Here is a 20,905-nt window from a genome sequence, read left to right on the forward strand (position 1 = left end):
GCTTTAGAGAGCAAAGCCTCCGACTCTACAACCAAGCATGTAAACCCATTTTAAACTCTGTACAAATGTTTGTACTCCTCAAATATGAACACAGGCAGGAACAAGTAAGACTAATTTGTGAGAAGTCTGCATTGACATGCAAAATACTGTGATTTTAGAAAAATGTGGAGTCTGTAATCTTATTAGAAATTTACAAAGATGTTAATTTTTAAAGTATTCTGCCTACTGCCTGAATAGATATTTCTGCATGAAAATTACTGGTATAAAATAGGAACTTTAATAGAGAATGTTTCCTTCCATGTGGCATTACCATTCTCAACTGACATTACATCTGCTAGGCATTCTGCAGTAATAGCTTCGTGTATTTGTGCTAAATTTTTCATTTTCCTGCCTGTCAGGAGAGTCTCAAAGCCCTTTACAAACTGTGTCTCTCCTATAGCAAGAAATAAGTAATGTACCAGGCAACAGCTCTCTTCCATTCTAATCCAAATTGACAAACCAGCCTACTACCTGAAGTCCCGATGCCATGGGACCCAGGCTGTTTCTCCTCCCTGGGGCCACTTCTCTGACTCTCTGTTTTGCATTAAGCTGGCAGGCAACAGAAGCATAGAGATTTTCAGTTGGTTGCAAGGAGCTAAGAGATATGAAAGGTCCCCAGAGGAAAAAAGCTGAGGCTGACAAGCACTGTAAGAGCCCTGAAGCTGAGTATCAATCGAGGCACATCTCACTGTTAGTATTCCCAGAAGCATTATAATGAACTAGAAGTTCAAAAAGAGGGGAAAAATAGGACTAAGTATAGAATAACACTGGGAAGCTACATTAACCCTTAAGTTGCTCAATGATACAACTTTTGGACAAGTGATACAAATTTTGGGCAAGTAGGAACCAATGTGCTTTTATAAAGAAACATTAGAACAATTATAACATTCCTCATTAAGTAAGTCAAGATATGGTGGGTGCAGACTTGTTTGGGAAAATAAATTCTATACCCCCAAAATAATCATTCCAATATAGGTAATATAATCCCTAAATGCAAATTCTGCCAGCAGAAACAACCATAGAAAATAAAAATAGGGGTGCTTGGGGGGCTCAGTAGGTTAAGGGTCTGACTCTTGATTTCGGCTCAGGTCATGATTTCAGGGCTGTGAGATGAAGCCCCGTGGCGAGCTCCGTGCTGGGTGTGGAGCCAGCTTAAGATTCTCTCTCTTCCTCTGCCCCTCCCTCCTCTCTTTCCCTCTAAAAAATAAAAAAAATAAATTACTGAAATCCATATTTTTTTCTTGTACATTAGTTATTTGATCATGCATGGATTTCCACGAAAACTGATGCCATTTCACAATGTACTGCAAAGCTTCATTAATCAAAACAGTGTGGTACTTGCACAAAAATAGAGATCAGTGGAACAGAATAGAAAGCCCTGAAATAAACCCACAATTATATGGTCAATTAATCCATGACTAGAGGCCAGAGTATACAATGGGGAAAAGATAGCCTCTTCAATAAATGGTGCTGGAAAACTGGACAGCTACATGCATAATAATGAGACTGACCACTTTCTTATAACATATACAAAAATAAACTCAAAATGGATGGAAGACCCAAATGTGAGACCTGAAACCATAAAAAACCTCAAAGAGAGCATGACAGTAATTTCTCTGACATTGGCTGTAGCAACATTTTTAGGTACGTCTCCCCTAAGGCAAGGGAAACAAAAACAAACTACTGGGACTGCATCAGAATAAGAAGCTTCTGCGCAGTGAAGGAAACCTTCAACAAAGCAAAAGGCAACCTACTGAGTGGGAGAAGGTATTTTAAAAATGATATATCTGATAAGGGCTTAATATCCAAAATATATGAAGAATTTATACAACTTACCACCCACATACACACACAAATCTGATTAAAAATGGGTAGAGGACCTGGAGACATTTTTCCAAAGACATATAAATGGCCAAGAGACATTATGAAAAGATGCCCATCATCACTCATAATCAGGGAAATGCAAATCAAAACAACGAGAGGGGCGCCTGGTTGGCTCAGTCGTTAAGTGTCTGCCTTCGGCTCATGTCATGGTCTCGGGGTCCTGGGATCGAGCCCCGTGTCAGGCTCCCTGCTCGGCGTGAGGCCTGCTTCTCCCTCTCCCACTCTCCCTGTTTGTGTTCCTTCTCTCGCTGGGTCTCTTTCTGTCAAATAAATGAATGAAATCTTAAAAAAAAATAAATAAACCAACAATGAGAGATCTCATACTGTCAGGATGGCTAAAATAAAAAAGAAATAACAAGTCTTGGTGAGGATGTGGAGATAAAGGAACCCTCATGCACTGCTGGTGGGAATACAAACTGGTGCAGCCACTGCAGAAAACAGTATGGAGGTTCCTCAGAAAATTAAAAATAGAAATATCAGATGATCCAATAATTTCACTACTGGGTATTTACCCAAAGAAAACAAAAACATTAAATCAAAAAGATATATGCATCCCTACGTTTGTTGCAGCATTATTTACAATAGTCAAGATACTGAAGCAACCCAAGTGTCCATCCCTGATGAGTGAATAAAGAAGTTATGGTGTGTGTGTACGTGTGTGTGTACTTGCACAAAACAGTGTGGTACACACACACGTACACACACACACTGGAATATTACTCAGCCATTAAAGCAAAAAAGATGAGATTTTGCCATTTGTGACGACATGGACAGACCTCGAGGGTATTATGCTAAGTGAAATAAGTCAGAGAACGACAAGTATCAAGTGATTTCACTTACATGTGGAACCTAAAAAACAAAACAAACAAAAAGCAGAAGCAGACCCATAAATAAGAGAAGAAACTGATGATTACCATCGGGGAGAGGGACATGGGATGGGCAAAATGGGTGAAGGGGAGTGGGAGATACAGGCTTCCAGTTATGGATGGAATAAGGCACAGAAGTAAAAGGCACAGCACAGGAAATATAGTCAATGGTACTGTAACTGTGTTGTATGGTGACAGACAGTAGCTACACTTGGGGTGAACAGCGCATAATGTATGAACTTGTCTAATCACTATGTTGTATACCTAAACCTAATGTAACACTGTGTCACCTATACTAAAAAAAAAAAAAAATGATGTTGGGGTGCCTGCATGGTTCAGTCGGTTAAGCATCTGCTTTCAGCTCAGGTCCTGATCCTGGAGTTCCGAGATCAAGCACCACATCGGGCTCCCTGCTCTGCGGGGAGTTTGCATCGCCCTCTCCCTCTGCCTCTCCCCTGGCTTGTGCTCTCTCTCTCTCTCAAACAAATAATAAATAAAATCTTTAAAAAAACAATGATGTCATCTGTGTTTTGTTTTCCACCGTATTCTAAAAATGGGATGAGAGCCTAATATAACACTGTACGTTAACTGTATTAGAATTACTTTTAAAAAAATGGGATGAACTAATTTACCTGGCATAGACAAGGTAGTTCTCTGACCTTCAAAGAAGAGTCCAAAGCTTTTCAGAACTGGAAGTGATCTTCTCAATGTGTGTAAAGGATTTTTCTCTTAAAATCACCCCATACTCCTCTAAAACCCCAAATTCTAGCAATGGTGGTACTAACAAAGCATGGGAATTGGGAGAAAAGTTAAGATGAGAATTGTTACCTTCTTTTTCTGTACACACTCTGGAACCAGGGGCGGGGGGTGGGGGGCGCAATGTGAGACAACATCCCATTCATCATTGTCTCCTGATTAGTACCTAACACTGGACCTTACAGGTAATAGTCCAGAACAAACATATGCAAACATATGCCAAAAGAAAATTATGACTACTCTTCTTGTGGTACAATGTAATTCTCGCCCAGGATGCCTGATGAAAGTTCCCTTAAGAGAATCTACATACATGCTGGTACATACACTCTTCTGTTAGGTCATTCATTCCACAAATATCTCACTGAGTCATCTATTACATACATGCCAAGCACTGTACTAGGCACTAGGGAACGGGATGTGAATAAGATTTTATATATATATATAAAATGCATACACACACACATATAAAACATCTAGCAAGGGGCGCCTGGGTGGCTCAGTCGTTAAGCATCTGCCTTCGGCTCAGGTCATGGTGCCAGGGTCCTGGGATCAAGCCCCGCATTGGGCTCCCTGCTCTGCAGGAAGCCTGCTTCTCCCTCTCCCACTCCCCCTGCTTGTGTTCCCTCTCTCGCTATATCTCTCTCTGTCAAATAAATAAGTAAAAAATCTTAAAAAAAAAATAAAATAAAATAGCAAGATCATCAAATTTAATTTCTCTTTCCTATTAAAAAAAGAGAGAAGATTCTCAAGTATTTTAAATCTTTTTTTTTAAAGATTTTATTTATTTATTTGAGAGAGAGAAAGTGAGAGCACAAGAGCTGGGTGAGGGGCAGAGAGAAGCAGATTCCTGCTGAACAGGGAGCCCAGTGTGGGACTCAATCCTGGAACTCCAGGATCATGACCCGAGCTGAAGGCAGACGCTTAAGCAACTGAGCCACCCAGGCACCCCTCTCTCAAGTATTTTAATTGAAGAGTCATCCATAGTTCTTGGCAAAGTCATTATCTATTCTCAAAAGATAACTGCTAGGCACTGAACAATGAGAATTACACAGTACGTCATACTCCCCTTTTGCCTAGGCTTTCAAGAAGCTTTGAGTCAATCATAACACAGAACAACTACACTGACACCAATATTGAACAATCTTAACATCACTAAAAGCGGAACAACCAGATATTAATGCTTCTTGATGGGATGCAATAGGAAATAAAAAGCACCACTTGTGAAGTATTCTTAACCCAGAAAAACTGAAACTGACCTCAATCTAATCAAGCCCAAGAACTCCTGTAAGGAAACAATGGATGAAACATGAAATGACACCACGGGGATACAAGCAGCAGCATCAAGAGATAGGAAATTTTATAGGAAAAATGACAGCCCCCGAGAAGTGAATCCTGAGACAAGTAGTTGAGTACAAGTAGTTTATCTGGGAGAAAAAGGAAGTACCCACAGAGAAATGGGGAAGAAGGATGGGGAAGACAGCCAATACAGAACATAATATAGTGAACTAAATGCCAATGTTTTCACTTTTTAAAAAATTTTTCAAGGTTTATACTATAAAGGCTCTGAAAAATCCTAAATTGTATAACTGAAATTCTTCAACTGTCTTATTTACTAGTTTCTGCTGGTGGCATATATATTTCTAAACTGCACAAAGTGAAGAAAATACCCCCTAATATGTCAAAAAAAAAAGTCTTTATTTCACTACTAAACATGTGACCCTGACCCTTTTTGGTGAGTCAACAGTCTTCAATGAAAACCTGTTCTTCAGTAAAACCTTTGGTTTCGTATTATACATACTTAGTTCTGAATGACTCTCAGGCTTTCTGGTTTCCTATTCCTGAGTACTGTGTTCTACAATAAAAAATATTTTATTAGCAAATCCAAGAACGACTCCATTTTTATACAGGCCTAATGTGTTAATCCACTGCTTACTTTAAAAATCTGTATCTTCGGGGCACCTGGGTGGCTGAGTCATTAAGCGTCTACCTTCGGCTCAGGTCATGATCCTGGGGTCCTGGGATTGAGCCCCACATCGGGCTCCCTGCTCCGCGGGAAGCCTACTTCTCCCTCTCCCACTCCCCCTGCTTGTGCTCCCTCTTTTGCTGTGTCTCTCTCTGTCAAATTAATAAATAAAATCTTTAAAAAAAAAAAAAGAACAGTAAACATTATGTACATAATAGCTTAACTTTTATTCACTTTTCAGCTAAGTAAGGCTGTAAGATGACCTGCATAATACATTAAAAATTTGTATCTGATTTACCTGATATTCACCAAAGGGGTTACTTCTAGAAAGGGGGAAAGAAATTAGGAATGGGAAGGGGCAGAGGGACATAAGTTTTCATTTTTATTCCAATTATACTTTTCTTTCCATATTAAATTATTTAATCGAGAACATTTTCCTGTATCATTTGAAAAATTATTAACTAAGCAGTATCATTTGTTTTTACTCTTTTGACTTGTAAGATTTTTAAATAGATTTCCTAACAGTGAATAATCCTTATCTTCTTAGAATAACTCCATCTGCTCAAGTTGCAGATTTAATATTCTACGAAATTCTACTTGCAAATATTTTACTAGAATATTTGTGTTAATGGTTGAGATTGTTCTGTCGTTCTCTTTTTGCGTACTGTTTTTACTATTTAGATATTTTACTAGATATTTATGTCTTTAAAAAACAACTGGACAAGTTTCACCTTTCACTATGATTTGAAATAGTTTAGATAGCACAGGGATGAGTATAGCATGGTGTTGGACTATAGCCTTTGGAGGCCAGCTGCCCGGATTTACATCCTAGATCTGTCACTTCCTAGTGACACTGGGCAAATTAACCATTTTGTGCCACAGTGTTGTCTATAAAAAAGAGGTGATGATGATGGCGGTACGATTTCATAGTTTTATTTTCAGAATTCCTGTAAAGCACATAGTAAGCTTCCATAAGCTCCTTAATTATTTATAAGTATTCATCCATGAAATTGTCTGAGCCAGGTCCTTTTGGGGAGTATATCTCTTTTTAACTTTTTTTTTTTAGTTTTATTTATTTAAGTAATCTCTATACCCAATGTGGGGCTCAAACTCATAACCCCGAGATCAAGAGTTGCATGTTCTTCCAACTGAGCCAACCAAGCACCCCTCTTTGTAACTCTTCTATGTAGACATAGTGATGTATATAGTTTGAGCTGCTATGGGAAATAATATGAATATAGCACTACTATTTGTTTTTTTTAAAGACTTATTTATTTGACAGAGAGAGACAGCGAGAGAGGGAACACACGCAGGGGGAGTGAGAGGGAGAAGCAGACTTCCCAATGAGCAGGACCCCGGGATCATGACCTGAGCCGAAGGCAGACGCTTAATGACTGAGCTGCTTAAGGACTGAGCCACCGAGGCGCCCCTATAGCACTACTATTTAGTCATGTCCTCCCCAGAGCGCTAAACACCAGCTCTGTAGATCCCCCTTTCAAATTCCTATCTTTTGATGATAATAATCTCTTTTTTTATCTCCCTCAATCTAGGCATGGAACTACTTCCTGGAGTTATTACTGTCTTTGGTTTTTGCTCTTTCAGCCCCAACACCTATGTAACCAATTCCCCATATTAAATCCCTTCTGTTGGCGGAAAAAAAAAGGAACAAGCATTGGCACATTTAAGAATTACTAATATCAGAAATGAAAGAGAGGACACCACACTACAGATCCCATGGACATTAAAAGGATAATCAAAGAATACTATGAACAACTCTGTCCACAAATCTGATAACCTAGATGAAACAGAACAATTCCTTGAATGACACAATCTGCCAAAACTCACACAAGAAGAAACAGACTATCCATATTAAAGGAATTGAATCAATAATCAACAACCTTCCAAGACAGAAAGCACCAGGCCCAGATAGGTTCCCTAGTGAATTCTACCAAACACTTAAGGAAGAAATTACACCACTTCTCTATCATCTCTTTTAGAAGACAGAAGTAGAAGAAATATTTCCTAAGTCACTCTATGAAGCCAGAGTTACTCTAATACCAAAACCAGGCAAAGACATTACAAGAAAACTACAGACCAGTATCTCTCATAAACATAAATGCAAAAATCCTCAAAAAGATATTAGCAAACTGAATCCAGCAGTGGATAAAAAGAATTATATACCATGACCAAGTGAGAGTCATGCCAGGTATGCAAAGCCAATTCAACATTTGAAAATCATTCATTGTAACCTCTCACATCAACAGGCTATAGAATAAGAATCATATGATCACATCAATACATGCAGAAAAAGCATTTGACAAAATAGAACACTCTTTCATGATAAAACTCTCAGTAACCTAGGAACAGAGGGGAACTTCCACAACTTGTTGATGAACATCTACAAAGAAACTACAGCTACCATCATATTTAATGGTGAGAAACTTGAAGCTTTCCAATGAAGATCAGGTACAAAGCAAAGATGTCTCTTCATACCATTGTTTTTCAAGATCATACTGGATGTCCTACCTAATGCAGTAAGACATATACAGATTAGGAAGGAAGAAACACAACTGCTTTTGCTTGCAGATGACATGATAATCAATGCAAATCCCAAAGAAATGACAAAAAAAGAAAAAAAAAACCTCCTGGAAATAATAAACAATTATAGCAAGGTTGCAGAATACAACATGAATATACAAAAGTCAATCACTTTCCTATATACCAGCAATGAACAAGTGAAATTTAAAATTCGAAACACGGTATCATTACATTGGCATCTCCCAAAATGAAACACTTAGTATTCATCTAACAAAATAAGTACAAGATCTATATAAAGAAAACTACAAAACTCTGATGAATGAAATCAAAGAACTAAATACATGGAGAGTTATTCCATGTTCATGGATAAGAAAACTCAAAATTGTCAAGAAGTCAGTTCTTCCCAACTTGATCTATGAATTCAATGCAATGAAAATCCCAGCAACTTATTTAGTAGATATTGAAAAACTGATTCTACATTTTATATGGAAAGGCAAAAAATCCAGAATAGACAACACAATATTGAAGGGCAAGAACAAAATTAGAGGACTGACACCATCCAACTTAAAGACTCACTATAAAGCTACAATAATCAAAAAAGTGTGTTATTGGCAAAAGAATACACAAATAGACCAATGGAAAAGAAGGCCCATATAAATAGAATCAACTGATCTGACAAAGAAGCAAAAGCAATACAATGGATAAAAGATAGCCTTTTCAGCAATGATGCTATAACACCTGGACACAACGTGCAAAAAATGAACCTAGACACAAAGCTTTCACAAAAATTAATTCAAAATGGATCACAGAACTAGGCATAAAACAAAAAACTATACAACTCCTAGAAGTTTACAAAGGAGAAATTCTAGATAACCTTGGTTTTGGTTGATGACTTTTTATTTATTTTTTTAAGATTTTATTTATTTTTTTGACAGAGAGAGAGTACAACAGGGGGAGCGGCAGGCAGAGAGAGGGAGAAGCTTAAGGAAGCTTAAGGGAGCCTGATGCGGGCTCAATCCCAGGACCCTGGGATCATGACCTGAGCTGAAGGAAGATGCCCAACTGACTGAGCCACCCAGGCGCCCCTGGTGATGACTTTTTAGACCAAAAGCATGATTCATGAAAGAATGAATTGATAAGCTGGATTTCATCAAAATTAAAAGTTTCTGCTCTGCAAAAGACACTGTCAAGAGAATAAGATTACAAGCCATACAATGGGAGAAAATATTTACAAAAGACACATCTGATAAAGGACTATTATCTAAAATATACAAAGTATTCTTAAAACTCAACAATAAGAAAATGAACAACCTGATTAAAAAATGGGCCAAAGACCCTACAGACACTTCACCAAAGACATACGGATGGCAAATAAGCATATGAAAACATGTTTTGTATCCTATGTCATCAGGAAAATGCAAATTAAAAGACTGAGATACCACTACACACATATTAGAATGGCCAAAATCCACAATGCTGACAACATCAAATGCTGGCCAGGATGTGGAGCAACAGAAATTCTCATTCACTGCTAGTGGAAATACAAAATGGTACAGCCACTTTGGAAGATAGTTTGGCTGGTCCTTGCAAAACGAAATATCCTCTTACCATGTAATCCAGCAATCCGTGCTCCTTGGCATCTACTCAAAGGAAGTGAGAGCTATGTTCACCTAAAACTGGCACATGGATGTTTACAGAAGCTTTACTCATAATTGCCAAAACTTGGAAGTAACCAAGATGTCCTCCAGTAGGTGAACAGATAAACTGTGGTACATCCAGACAATGGAATATTATTCAGTGCTAAAAAAGAAATAAGCTATTAAGCCATGAGAGGTTATATAGGAAACTTAAATGCATACTACTCAGTGAAAGAAGCCAATCTAAAAAGGCTACATTATGTTTGTTTCCAACTATATGACATCATATGAGAAACAAGACAAGAAATGGTAAAGCTATCGAGATAGTGAAAAAATCAGTGGCCAGAGTTTACAGGGGAGAGATGGATGAATCAGTAGAGCACAGAGGATTTTGAGCGCAGTAAAACTACTGTGTATGATAACAGTAGATACAAGTCATTACACATATGTCCAAACCCACAGAATGTACAACATCAAGAGTAAAGTCTAATGTAAACTACGGACTCTGGGTGATAATGATGTGTCAATGTAGACTCATTAACTGTAATAAACATACCCCTCTGGTGGGGGATGTTGATAATGAGGGAGGCTATGCACATGTGAGGGCAGGGAACACACAGGAAATCTCTGTATCTTCTGCTTAATACACCTCTGAACCTAAAGTTGTTTTTTAAAAAAGTCTATTTTGTTATTCCTCGTTTCATTATTAATGCAAATAGTTATTTTCCTACATATCTTTAATACAACAAAAATATTTAATTCACTGCTTTTATTTTCAAGCCTAAGGAATAACATTTGAGCTACATACACATGCATACAAATAGTTTATTTCTTTCTGCCTATGGATCTCCATAAATGTAGATTTGGGGTCAAAAAGGACCACAGAGGCTGCAGTGGGTTGAACAGGGTGCCCCCAAAATTCATGTCACCCAGAACTTCAGAATATGACCTTATTTGGAAATAGGGCTCTTGTGGACATAATGATCATGAGATGAAATCATTCTGGATTTAGAGTGGGCCCTACATCCAATGGCTGGTGTCCTTGAAAGAAGAGGAGAGGATATAGAGAAAGAGAGGAAAGACGATGTAAAGATGAAGGTAGAGATTGGTGATGTATCTATAAGCCAAGGAATGCCCAGAGCCACTAGAAGCTACAAGAGGCAAAGAGGGATTCTCCCCTAGAACCTTCAGAGGGACCATGGCCATACTAGTACCTTGATTTCAGATTTTTGGCTTCCAGAATGGTGAGAGAATACATTTGTTTTATGCCATCAAGTTTGTGCTAATTTGTTGTGGGAACCATAGAAAACTAATACAGAGGCAAAATCGTATTAGTTCACATTTAAGAACTAAGTACATGTACCAAAGAAGTCACGACCATTCGTATATGTATTTGGCAAAGCAAATATGCCATTGGCAACAAGGCTTGATCATTATGATCCTTTCATATGATAATGACCTTGCATCTGAAAAACCTAAGACTATTATAAAATAATGAAAGTTAGTTCACTGTGAAAATGTCTCTCTTCTTGTTTTATTTATTTTAGAAAGAGAGAGAGCACGAGCAGGAGGAGCAGAGGGAGAGGAAAAAGAATCTCAAGCCAACTCCACCCTGAGCACAGAGCCCAAGACAGGGCTGGATCTCAAAACACTGAGATCATGACCTGAGCAGAAATCAAGAGTCAGATGCTTAACCAACTGCGCCACCCAGGCACCCTGGTTTTATACTCTTTTATTCATTTGCTTCCTTAGTACCTAGTATGATGCTTGACAAATAGTAGAGACTCCACAACATTTGCTAAATGAACAGACTGAACCAAATAACTTCAAAGTTCTTCTAGACATTCCACAATTCTATGAGACCACAAAAGAAGCCTATCTACTTAACGCTGAGAGAGGCCATGAATGACCTCTGTTTTGCAGTCAGAATGGGAAGCATTTTTGAAATCTTTGCTTGAGGACTAGAACTCAATTATGACAGTGAAGGATCACTTTTAAATACAAAACAAAACAAAACAAAACAAAACAAAACACCATATACTTCATCATATAGTGAGAATTCTAGAGACCTCCCTCCCCACAAAAGACTTGAGAAAAATACTGGGCCTGCCTTAGGACAAGTTATCAAGTAGAAGAGTGACAAATCAATTCACAATCAAGAGAGTGCGCACAAAAACTACCGTGTTCACCACTGGATTTGACTTAAAAAGGGAGGAAAAAAAGCAAATTTCAATCAGCTGAAGTTCACATCCTCTATCATTGTGAAAACTGTAAGCATAATTCTCCAATTTACCAGTAAGTGAAACAACTGCGCAGTTCCAATGAACATTTTGTTTTCAGTAATTCAAAAAAGTTTCCAAATAAAGAGTCTATGCAGGCTAGATAGTCTTCTAAATGGAACTCTCTCAGTAGTAAATAAACGCAAAGGCCACAAAAATACATTTTATAATTTTGAAATTTGTTTTCCACATCATGAAATGTAAAGACAGCACTGAAAAATAGGACCATAAACTATAATAATTACTCAGCTATAAATTATCAGTATTATTTAACTTCTCCACATCACCCTAGTCAACCCCTCAACTTCCATCAGCCTCTCTGACCCCTACTTTATTAGGTCAAAATAGTAGTTATTTAGAATTACAAAGATGAAGGGGCCTAAGTTTAACTGCGCTCTGCCCCCTCCCCTTGTTTAGGGCTCTCCCTGATAGCATCCCTGGCGGAGGAGCCATTTAGTCTCCAAGGGAACACCTGCTATGAGAGAGAGTGTACAAGGCAAACCAATCCATGATGAAGCAGCCCCACTACAAAGTTTTACCTTCCTGGGATGAGCATCTGCTCACCTTTCCCTTCTCCACATTCATCACAGTTCTATCATGTACAGCTCATCAGGAACATATCTACGAGCTCATGGCAGTCCTTGGATGAGAACCAATGGGGACAGAAGCACTGAAGCAGGTATGACTTGTGGGGAATCCAAAAGCACATTCCCTTCAAGAGCTTCACGTGTGAAAAGTTAGGACACAGGACAGATGATGCAAGTACTATAAGGCTTACACAAAGTATCCTAGAAGAATGTAGAGTGAGCAGAAAAATAGCAGAGAGCACTGCCATGGGTCAGATGAGCAGAGTAGTTTCTATGGATAAGTGAAGAGCAAAACCTGGCTAAGGAAGTTCATATAGTGCAGTGTTGGTAGGTACATTGGAAGGTTAGGTTGGGGCCAGATTGTTAAGGAAAAAAACCAAGGTATAAGAAGAGTAAGCATAATACCCCTGAAAGATAAACAGAGGGGTTGATATCTGCTATAGTAGAAAATAAGAAGGCATGAGAGACTTCTTCATAAGTGAGAAGCACAATGACTTCAAGCCTTAAGAAAGATTAGTGGTCCATATTTTATGAGGTAAGACTACACAGTTAAAAGAGTAAAACGTAATACAGGGAAGGGACATAAGGGCCTAGACTGGAGTGGGGGAAATTTGGGAGACTTTTAAAAGGAAGTGAACACGTCATGATGACAAACTAAAGGGTTGAAAAATTCAATGAACCAAAGCTATAAAGCTAGGTGACTGACCTAACTGAAAGGAGAAGACTCTTTTAGACAAAGAATTTCTGTGCAGTCACTGATCCACTTTAATGTCACTAGTTCTCTGCCTTGCCCAGTCAGTAAGAAAGCAGCTGACAGAAGACCAGGTACCTTCTACCCACCAGCATGAGAGGCTGGCATTTGACTACTCTTCATAACCAGGACTAAAGCACCAAGAAAATAACCAAGCCCAAGGCACTGACCAAAGCACTAAGAGACTCCTCAGCTACTTCAAACATTAGAAAGGGAATAGTTAAAGCTGAGAGTTTAAAATGACTGGATGACAAGACTGGGGTCGGGGGAGAGGACAGAAAGGCGGCTCTTGTACAGTCAAGAACATCCACATTTACTTCCTTATTGCCTTCTGTCACTCATATGCAGGCCCTTTCCCTTTCCCCAAACCATGGCGGGCGGTGGGCAGAGAAAGAAGGAACTACTAGAGCACAGAAGCAGCAGGGAGAACAGCATTTCAAAAAGAAATGGGGTAGTGACCAGTATGAAATGCTAAAAGGGTGATGAGCAAAGACTTTCCAAAGAGTAGTGTAATTCACAATTAGGAGGCTAGTGTGACCTACGGAATACATCACAGTCAGCATTTTTAAAAAGTTAAATCATATTCGTTAGCCTCTAGTAAGGCAGACATCTGGCTCCTACTATTTACAAACTTTCAATCTACAAACGTAAGTTTCCACAGATGTAAATCAAACAAAACCAAGTAGATTCTGCCTGCCACCAATGGATGAAATAAGTCATGCCTTGCATGTTTCACTCTGGAGAGCTACATCATAAAGAGAAATACTTCTTTATATTTTTGAATGGTTTCCAGTGAAAAAATGGTTTGTTTCAATGTTTTAGCTTTATTTACCAAAATAACTACAAAATATGAATTACCTCAGTCCTAACAATGGGTTGATAAACTTTACTAATAATACAAATGTCCTTTATTTCTCTCTCTCTTTTTTAAAGATTTTATTAATTTGAGAGAGAGAGAGTGCACAAGTGGGGGGAGGGGGGCAAAGAGAGAGGGAGAATCAGACTCCCCACTGAGCAGGGAGCCCAACTCGGGGCTCAATCCCAGGACCCTGGGACTATGACCTGAGCCGAAGGCAGACATTTAACCAACTGAGCCATTCAGGCGCCCCTGTCCTTTATTTCTCTTAAAAGAAAATGCGCCCTGGGGTAGCTGGGTGGCTCAGTCAGTTAAGCGTTGGACTCTTGTTCTTGGCTCAGGTCATGATCTCAGGGGTGTGAGACAGAGCCTCACTCACATCCCTCCAGGCTCCCTGCCCAGCAGGGAATCTGCCTGAGATTCTCTCCCTCTCCCTCTGCCCCCCACCCCACCGCACTCTCTCTCTCTAAAATAAATAAATCTTAAAAAAAAAGAAGAAAATGTGCCCTGAAGACACCCTCCTTCCTTCCTTAAACTAAAAATCATTTCAATAACCTGAATAAAAGTACCTTTTAAGCCATTAAGAAAATATTTTCTATCCTGTCTTTATAATAGGGATATTTATTAACTTAGCACTTCAAAGTAATATTCCGAAATAGGTGACAGACTTGGAAAATCATTTCATGTAGGAATACAGACAAGCTCTCTGCTAATTTCCTCAAATATCAAAACCCATTTTGTGTTAGAACAGCTAAAGTTGGTCCAGGGAATTTAGTACTACTGTACAAATCAATATTCCCCCAAGTAAAGTAGGCAAGAAAGGGCGCCTGGGTGGCTCAGTCGGTTAAGCGTCTGCCTTCGACTCGGGTTGTGATCCTGGGGTCCTGGGATCGAGTTCCGCATCTCCCTCTCCCTCTGCCCCCCACTTCTGCTCACTCTCACTCTTTAGTGCTCTCTCTAATAAATAAATTAAAAATCTTAAAAAAAAAAGTGGGCAAGAAAGACTTACACTAAGGCATCAAACATAATAGGTGTAGATATAATTAACTATTTCAGTCATATCTAGCCAGGTGGTTTCTCTTGTCTCATGGGTCAAATGAGAAATAGTGAAACTCTGATTATTTTCCTACAGAATATTGGATACCTCTCAGAACTAAAAGCTATTTCTTGAGGGCTCATCTTATTATATACCTTAAGTCACTCTTCTGTTCGAGATAATAACTGGTATATATCAAGGAGGTATATATAAGCGTTGTAGAACTGGAAAACACAATTTACCCTCCTCCTCTTTTTTTTTTTTTTAAGATTTTATTTATTTATTTGAGAGAGAGAGAGCAAGAGAGAGCATGAATAGTGGGGAGGGGCAGAGGGAGAGGGAGAAGCAGACTCCCTGCTAAGCAGGGAGGCCAATACAGGGCTCAATCCCAGGATCCTGGGATTATGACCTGAGCCAAAGGTAAGAAGCTTAACCAACTGAGCCACCCAGGTGCCCCTTCTCCTCCTCTTCTAACCAAGTACTAATCTTCCCAATTGGAGGGATTTGTGGATATATTAATGAGATTAGAAAAGCTTGCTTTTCCTGATCCAAGCTGAAATACCCATCATAAACTACCTTATATGTCAACAGGTTCTCAGCAGATACCTTTAGGAGTACCCAAATTCAAAAAGATTTACTGTAGCCTCAGTTTTCATCAAATCTATAACTTACTAAAAGTGTGAGGCCAAAACTTACTGAAAGTATTAAATATTATACATGTTTATGTGTAAACAACTTTACTCTCCAGTGGAAGCAATATTTAAGAGATAACTATCATATATGTAAGTTAGGCTTATAGGAACAAAATGAAACTGTATAACCAGCAATTTGAAATCTTCCACACTTATACAAATAGGATTTTTATTTTTGCATCTTTTCAGTGACCAAAAATATGCTGTAATAATCTTCTCTTCCCTCACTAAATTCAACAAGATTATATATTTCCAAAGAGTCATCATCATTTTTCAAATATCTAGTCAATTACAGGAGTGAAGGATATATTTTTTTAATGATTTTGAGTGTATAAAGTAATAGAAATGATGCCTTTCTTTGTGGAGCAAATGATACCTTTCAAAGAGCAAAGCATAAAGCATGTTTCTCCACTTTCATTTCTACCACTTACAGGAATTTATTTGCTTTTGTATTAAAAGCAGAAATACATATCAAGTTAGATTTTTATTTCTATCAATCAAAGTTACATTTGCCACTATTTTGATAAGACTATGTCATAACTCACCAGGGCAAAGAGACAAGTTGATAAGTACTTTAAGAAACCACTAATATTTAGAATTAGACTTTTAGAATAAAAAGCCTCATCCATTTACTCATTTCTGAGGGTCAAGAAAAGACAGTGCCAACACGGAAAGATGGTCAGCACAATTGCTGTCCTCCTCCAAGGGACTTTCTCCATTTCATAATGATGACTCCACCCATTTGACAAGCTTTCCTTCTCTATTCATTACCTTACAAAACAAAAATGTCTCCTATATGCCAGACATGATGCAAAGTATTCTATAGACCATATATCTCAATTCTGCAACCTTGCAAAATAATCATCCCTACTTTTAAAATGGAAAATTTGAGGGTCAGAAAGAGAAGGAAATTTGCTTAATTATCAACCACACAGCTACAAAGAGGTAGAGCTGGGAATGAGCCAGGTCTTTCCAACATCAAAGTCACTCTACCTTCTGGTATTGTCATTATCCTGGCAGTCCCGACCCTACAACTATTTCCATAATGCATCAATTTTTCCTGAAAAGGATATACATCACATACCGAGGCTTCTAGGTAGAGAAACCAAGTAGCAAACATACGTTTGAAGCACGTAAAAATATTTCAGTCTAACAACTTTTATTTACAAACCCATATATTATCTTTTTTACATCATTATAACAACTCTGCAGCTGAAGTAGGAATTAGATTATTCCTGTTTTATAAATGAGGAAACTGAAACTTTAGAGTATCTGGTATACAGTAAATGCAAATATTTGTTAAATGATTAAGACTCAAATAGGCTAAGTGATCTCTCCAAACTAGTGGCAGAACAAGGTTCAAACCCAGGACTCTCAATTTTAAAACCAATGTCCTATACAACAAAATGCAACTGTCTCCATAAACTGTTGTCATCATTATACACCAAATTTACATGCAAAACAAAGTATGGTTATAAAAAAAAAAGAGGTAGGTAGATAACTTGCTCACTTAATCGTCACACTTTTATGCTGCTTTTGTTAGTATAATAATAACAGTGCAATTAACAGCATCAGAAGACCACAAGAACTGGAAGCTAGTGGTGCCGGCTCGTTACTTAAGTACATACAATTTTAATACCACTGGATGGACAATCTGCAAGTTACCCACCAAATGTATTCAACCATTCATCACTCACTGATTCCCTCATCCAAACATTTGTTGGGAAGTGTCTACTAGTACCATGGACACATTCCAAATAGTCTCATTGTCTTCCCAGAACTCTGCAGAAGAGGTCTTTATCCCCATTTGATGTGTGAGAAAATGGAAACTCAGAAAGGTTAAATAACTTTGTAAAGTTAAGTGGTCAAGCTAGGAGTCATTTCCAAGTTACATGAATACAAGTATATGTACACATAAGGGTATCTTCTATATTCCCACCAGGATTGAACAAGAGCAAAAAACACAAACCTACCTCGTTCAAAACATACATGTTACTATTAAAAGTCCTTTCAAATATGCACAGGAAAAAACTGGAAGAACATATATTAAAATGTTATCAGTGGTTGGGATATGAACTTTTTTATTTTCATTATGCTTTTCTGTACCATGAAAGCATACTGCTTTCAGGAATAAAAAATATGTTAGGAAAACTTTTGTTTTAACATTTGAAGTTACTACAACTGTAGGTTGTGACCCACCCTGTCATATATAGAGAATAGTTTTAATTTAGCATACCGTGGGCCCACTGGGGTAAATTAAATACTGGCACACTATGCTACTCCCAGCAGGAGCAACTGGGCCAGGGCTGAGGAGATCACTATTTCCAGCAACACTATTAGGAAGTTCTACCTTATTGGGTTAGGTCAGCAATTTTTTAAAAATAAAATAAAATAGAAAGAAAGAGGGCGCCTGGGTGGCTCAGTTGGTTAAGCGACTGCCTTCGGCTCAGGTCGTGATCCTGGAGTCCCTGGATCGAGTCCCGCATTGGGCTCCCTGCTCGGCAGGGAGTCTGCTTCTCCCTCTGACCCTCCCCTCTCTCATGTGCTCTCTCTCATTCTCTCTCGCAAATAAATAAATAAATCTTTAAAAAAAAAAAAAAAGTCTATTTAAAATAAGAAAGAAAGAAAGAAAGAAAGAAAGAAAGAAAGAAAGAAAGAAAAAAAGAAAAATGGGAGGGGAAGGGAGGGGAGGGGAGGACCAGCAAAGAGCATACACAGTAAGAATAAGCACAACTTTGCAAAACGTGTTTTAGCTACATGACTCAATCTTCTAACATGCTATGCCTTATTCACGGTATGACAACCATGCTGTCCTCCTGGCTGGTCCTTGAATATGTTTGGGACACTCCCACATTTGGGACTCGGCCCCTGCCTGGAAGCCTTCTTCCTCAAGAAGTCCAAACGACTGACTCCCTCACTTACTTAAGGCTCATCTTTGTGATGCTTACCAACTATAACTCCCCTAAGCATTCCTGATCATCCTTACTCTAGCTCTACCTTTTCTTTTTTCCACACACTTAACAAAATTATTATTTAGCACTCAACCTACATAAGGTATTGTACTAGAAACTAAGATCTAAGAATAAGAAAATTTGATACTTTTTGTTCTACAAAATCATAGAAGTGTGCAAATAACAACACCTCCTCGGAGTCAGACATAATACCTGTATTATTCCTCAGAAGTTAATAGAGAAGATAAAATAGCAGATCCAAGACTTGAGCCCCAGTCTCTGACTCTTAAACTGAACACTCTTTCTATTAAAAGCTTTCTCTTTAGCCAATATACTTTCAACTTATCATTAGGGGAAAAGTTATTCAAATCTTCTGGGAGATATCCCAAGACTAGAGCATAGGCACAATTAAATAATAAGCTGAATGATTTCTGAAACAAATAAGTAAAACATGCTTTTAAAATGTAACATAGTTTTTACAATTCTAAAACAAAATTAGGCTCTCTAAAACCGTTCATTCAAAGATTAAACTAACAAAGAACCAAGTATTTTGTGACACTGTGGTACTTTTGTTAACTGTGAACAGATCACAAGACTTCCTTTGAGAATCAGTACCCATTTTATAGTAAAAACTGGTGCTATCTAGAAAGCTTGAGGAATGAGCCAATTTTCTAAAAAATTATTTTTACTACAAAAAAAAAGTAGCTCGGGCGCCTGGGTGGCTCAGATGGTTAAGCGTCTGCCTTCGGCTCAGGTCATGATCTCAGGGTCCTGGGATGGAGTCCCGCATTGGGCTCCCTGCTCCTTGGGAGCCTGCTTCTCTCTCTGCCCCTCTCTCTCTCTGTCTCTCATGAATGAATAAATAAAATCTTTAAAAAAAAAAAAAAGTAGCTCTTTTTTATTTTTAGCTCTTTCAGAATGTGAAGTCATTACAAAGTGTGTGCTTGTCATCAGCCAACTGAGATTTTACTGCACTTGGGCCAGAACTACAGTAATAAAAGTCAAAGGAACTGAGAATGTCCAAATTTCTTTTCTCAGAATAACTGCAAATCACAACAGTTATCCGACACTTGAAACTGTTCTTTTAAGCAGAGACAGACTTCAATGTGGTGTTGGCATTTCCCCTCTACATTTTCCAAAACTTAAAATACAACAAAACAGCTGAATGGTAGGCATGTAAATATGAGAGTACTCTGTCCAAAGGACGGACAAATTTTAACTCTGTTTAATGTAAGTACTAAATATTAGTCTGTCTTCATGAACTCATATAATTTCTGGCCATTTTGAAGCAGGCAGAGAGATTCACATCAATTTGTGGATTTATCAAATTAGAAGACTAAGCTGCTTCATGAAGCTCCTTCTCATACTTGAAACAAACAACAGATATCAACAGGCCATTTTTACAGGTAATTGTACTAACTAAAATGTATGGATGTTCTTACTCAATAAAATGCCCCTACAGCATCATTTCTAAAGATGTAGCCCTCAAAAGGGATTTTACCACAGAGAAAAACTGCAGCCCTCAAATTTCAAGGTCAGGGTTACATTCCATCAGAATGCCCATTAGATTCCCAAAACAGTCTAGTCAATCCTACTCAATTTTCAACTGAAAAACTAAGACCTCAATAAAGAAAGTGACTTGCCCTAAGTGACCTTGTAAACTAGTGAAAGAATCAATACTAACACATAAACTCTCACTTCCTAGTTTTAACTAGTATTCTCTGGTGCCTCCTTAAATCTGCTAACAAGCAACCAAAAGCCAAATCTGTGCTCACTGATAAGATTACTGACATTTTCCAGGTTATTGTTGTCCCTCGGAGAGGAGAAGACATATGTTCCTTACAAGCTTTGAAACAGTATTTGAGGCATTTTCCTCATTCTTTATTTCAGTTTGTCTTGGTTTCTGAGACGGACAGCAAGAGCAAGATCTGACCAGCACTATCCAATGGCACTTTCTGCAACAATGGAAATATTCCATAATCTGCACTGTTCAATATAGTAGCCACTAGGCACTTGTGACTTTTGAGCACTTCAAATGTGACTACTGTGGCCGAGGAGTGGAATTTATAT

General features: G+C 38.3%; 1 protein-coding gene across 1 annotated transcript in view; it reads right to left on the bottom strand.

The window, feature by feature from the left end:
* ERP44 (endoplasmic reticulum protein 44) overlaps window positions 1–20,905 on the bottom strand; it is a 90,116-nt gene that overhangs the window by 61,552 nt on the left and 7,659 nt on the right. The gene's annotated exons all lie outside the window — the stretch shown is intronic.

The sequence above is a fragment of the Leptonychotes weddellii genome, chromosome 14, assembly GCF_054177405.1.
Source record: "Leptonychotes weddellii isolate Sample4059 chromosome 14, ASM5417740v2, whole genome shotgun sequence".
NCBI classification, from domain to species: domain Eukaryota; kingdom Metazoa; phylum Chordata; class Mammalia; order Carnivora; family Phocidae; genus Leptonychotes; species Leptonychotes weddellii.